The sequence below is a fragment of the Nannospalax galili genome, unplaced genomic scaffold (genome assembly GCF_000622305.1).
Source record: "Nannospalax galili isolate Female #2095 unplaced genomic scaffold, S.galili_v1.0 scaffold155, whole genome shotgun sequence".
Classification (NCBI taxonomy): domain Eukaryota; kingdom Metazoa; phylum Chordata; class Mammalia; order Rodentia; family Spalacidae; genus Nannospalax; species Nannospalax galili.
In genome coordinates this window covers 8,103,578-8,107,640 of record NW_008339923.1, presented here as the reverse complement: position 1 = coordinate 8,107,640, position 4,063 = coordinate 8,103,578, and the positions used below count along the sequence as shown (strand labels likewise).

Sequence of the window (4,063 nt, the reverse complement as noted above, 5' to 3'; positions counted from 1 at the left end):
GAGGCAGAACAACCTGCCTCTTGCTGGATTGGGTGGGGCCACAGGAAGAGATTAGGGTGGGAAGAAAGGACTGGGACCTAGGGTCATGTGCAGTCAGAGCCAATGTATTGGATTCCACTATTAGTAGTATATGTTAAGCAAGAAGATGTAACTTTTCTTTCTGGTTTTGTGTGTGTGCACATTTGTACCGTGGCAATGTGTGTGGAGGTCAGAGACAGCTTTGGTGTCAGACCTTGATTTCCACCTTCTTTGAGACAGGGTCTCTTGTTTTCTGCTATATATATGCCAGGCTTCTGGAGAGTTTCCTGTCTCAGCTTTCTATCTCACCATAGAAACACTAGCATTATACATGCATGTGCCACATCCAGCTTTATGTGAGTCCTGGGGATCCCAACTCTGGGGATTGATCTTTACCCACTGAACAATCCCTTCAGCACTGGTTTTGTTTTTTTATTAAAAAAAACTGTTGAGAACTACAAAATGTATAGGCATTAAGTTTTCAGCCCAGTGAGTTCTGACAAGTGTATGGCCTGTGTAGCCACTAGGTTGAGGCACATCTAAGTTTTTTCACCTGACAGAGAGCTTCAGGTGGGCACATAGAAAAATGAGCAAAACTGCCTCTTGTTTCTTTTGCCACATATCCAGACGGCTTGCTATTCTGCTATCTTTATTTTCTAGAACCTCTGATTTGACCTTGGAGAAATTACAAAATGGTAAAGAATTGCATGCCAGTGTAAGCTGCAAGCTATGGCTGTGCGAACATGGTATCCAAGCCTCCCAATGCACAGGCCTCTCCACAGACAATGAGAGTCAAGGGCTTTGCTTTGGCTACAGAGGTAAGCCTCCAAGAAAGCCATATGTGTTGTCAGATAAAGCAAAAAAAGGGACTTTTTGACCATGAGGAATGAATAGCAAGAGCTCAAAATACAAGGGGTATTTCTTAGAAAATTCCAGTTCGGGTTGCATTTGCTCTGTGAGCCTTCTAGTGGGAGGGTCCAGAAACTTCCACTAGCTGTATCTCTGGGACTCACTGGTCAGTCAGCCTAGCCTACTAAGCGAGCTCCAGGCCAGTGACAGACCCTGTGTCAAAAAATAAGGTAGGCATGGTAGTCCATACCTTTAATCCCAGCACTCAGGAGGCAGAGACGGGAGGATCTCTATGAGATGGAAGCCAGCCTGCTCTACATAGTGAGTTCCAGGCCTTCTGGAACTTCAGGGAGACTGAGTCTCAAAACAAGACAAAAACAAAATAAACAAAAAACAAGGTAGGAGACAGGAGAGGTGGCTCAGCAGGTAAGAGCACTGGCTGCTCTTATAGAGGACCCAGGTTCAGTTCCCAGCACCCATGTGGCAGCCAACAACATATATATAACTCCAGTTCAATGGGATCCAACACCCTCTTCTGGCCTCAGTGGGCATTGCATAACATGGGTGCACTTAACAAACATGCAAGTAAAACACTCATACACATAAAACCAAATTAAAAAATTGAATTTGAAAAATGGCTGAATTATGTGGGTTTTTTTTTTCAGTCCATCTTTAGCAACAAGAGAATCAAACATTAAATAAGAAACAGTTTCACCCCTCCCCCCACACTTTCATGGATGTTTTGCTTTTTATTCTGAAATCAAAGACAGCAAGAGCAGGAGGCTGTGTGAACAGGGCACAGATATTTGGAGAAAAGCATGCTGGGGAAGACCCCTCACTCTGCAACAGGCACCTTTTTGTGGCTCAAGAGAGCAGCTGCTCTGCTGTTTGAACTCTGTCAGAATTGCTGAGCATCTGCACCTTCTAGATTTCTGTCAATATTTCCAATCAGTGAGAGATAGTGTCCTTTAAGGGGTCAAATCATTTTTGGAGCCTCAGAGCATGAACATGCTTGGCCCCCTGCCACCGCCTTAGGAATGGGGCTAGGATGTGTTCTGTTCCTGAAGGAGCTTCATGCTTCAGAGTCTGTTGTACAAAGAGGTCCCTGGGAGGAAATCTGGAAAGTCTATTCAAAACAACTCAGAAATGAGAGTTGTAAACACTTGCAGAGAGTTTTTCTCTAATAAGTTTCCTTAACATGAGTACACTTTTTGGTGCTTCCTCCTCTCTGTCTGGGAGCTCTGGCTGTGCCAAGTGACTATAACCATAGTGACAAGGCCCTTCCAAGTTTCCAGTGACATGGGGGCCTCATCATCAGGGTGGGAGGACTAGGGGATGTAGAAAAGCTTCAAAAGGCAGTGGTTTCATAAATTAAAAATGTAGCAACAGATGCAAGCCTTTTCTAATGCATTTTCTGTGGTTATATTAGCCTTAAAAATACATTCTTCTTAAAGATCATTCTTATGGAGTTGTAAAATGATGGCATGGAATTTCTTGTGTTTTCCTTGGTGCTTATTAATTTAAGGGTATTGGGATGTTTAAATGAATGCTATGAACTGAATTTACACTCTTGAACTCTTCCATAAGGAAAAAGAAGGAAACCTCATGGTAGGGGAAGTTACAGGATCCTCTGACCTAAAACCATGGCTCAGATATAATATCCTATTTGGAAACTATTTGTTAGAACCTGAGAAATGAACCTAGATCATTATCTATTAGGAACATGAGTGTCCTAGTTTGTTCTTCATTGCTGACCACTACCAACTTGGGGAGGAAAGGGTCTATTTAGTTTACATATCCCGGGTCACAGTTCATCCAGGAGCCCAAGGTAGGAACTCAGGGCAGGAACCTGGAGGCAGGAGCTGGAGCACAGGCCATGGAGGATTGCTGCTTACTGGCTTGTACCCCTGGCCCCTGCTCATCCTGCTTTCTTATGCAACACAGGCCCACCTGCCCAGGGTGGCACCACCCACAGCAGGCTGGGCCCTCCCACGTCACTCATCAAGAAGATGCCCCTCAGACATGGCCACAGGCCAGTCCAATGGAGGCAATTCCCCAGTTGAGGCTCTCTCAACCCAGGTGTGTCAAGTTGACACTAAAGCTATCCAGCACAATTGACCCCTTGTCAGCTTGACACACAAACATCACTATTAAACTATAAACTGTCCAATTTTTGTCCCTAAGATATGATGTTAATATCACAACATAAGACAGTACAACCTTAAAAACCCCACAGTCCTTAAAAAAATCCAAACACTTAAAAGTCCATAGTCTCTTAATAGCCTCTTAACTGTGGGTGGGCTTCTATAAAATCCAAAACAAGTACTGTCTTATTTCAAAAGGAAGAATCAGGCACACCTAAGCAAAATGAAAGTCCAGCAAAGTAGCTCGAGGCTGGACATCTGGGATTCATTACGATCTTCTGGGCTCCAAAGGTTACTGGCAGCTCCACTGCTCTGACTCTGCAGTCCACAGCACACTCAGCTTGTCTCGCAGACCCAGGCCAGCTCCATTACACACCTACTGCGGTCCTTGGTGGTTAACCTGTGGTCCTAACTCTCCATGAAATCCTGGGGTCTTAACTGCAACTGAAGCTGCACTTTCACCTATGGCCTTTCCTGGCCTCTCAGAGTGCCAAGCCTCAGCTGCTCTCTGTGACCCCTTCATGCTTTCAACACCAGAACTATGCAGGAGACTCTTACATATTACCAAGTCCTGCTTCCAGCTTGAAATAGAGGTGCAGGTCCCCTCTGTGTGCTGACCCTGAGGAAATACCTCCCAGAAGACTTCACCACAGTGATGCTGGTATCTTGTTACTTACAGCTGATTTTTCAGCCCCAGCTAACCAGCATCATTTGTTCCAGTAAAGCAAAGGTTTTACTTCAGGTTCTGGTCACTTCTTAATTACAGCTGAGTCTTCAGCCCTAGCTGACCAGAACCCACAGATTCTCAATTCAAAATATCACAGGAACAACCTTGACAGTCTCCACTTCCCTTTGAAGCTTCACAAGCTGGACCTACATTGTCTACAAGTCTTTCAGCATAACTGTTCCAAGCTCCACAGCAACAAACTCTGAGCACACAATAGCTTTTCCAGCCCAAAGTTCCAAACACTTCCACAGTCCTCCCCAAAACACCAACGTCAGGTCTGTCATAGCAATACCCCACTCCTGGTACCAATTTCTGTCCTAGTTTG

The 4,063-nt window shown here is 44.8% G+C and overlaps 1 pseudogene; it reads left to right on the top strand.

Annotated features, from left to right (window-relative positions):
- The first annotated feature begins 761 nt into the window (after positions 1–761).
- LOC103735454 overlaps positions 762–4,063 on the top strand; it is a 6,227-nt pseudogene continuing 2,925 nt past the window's right edge.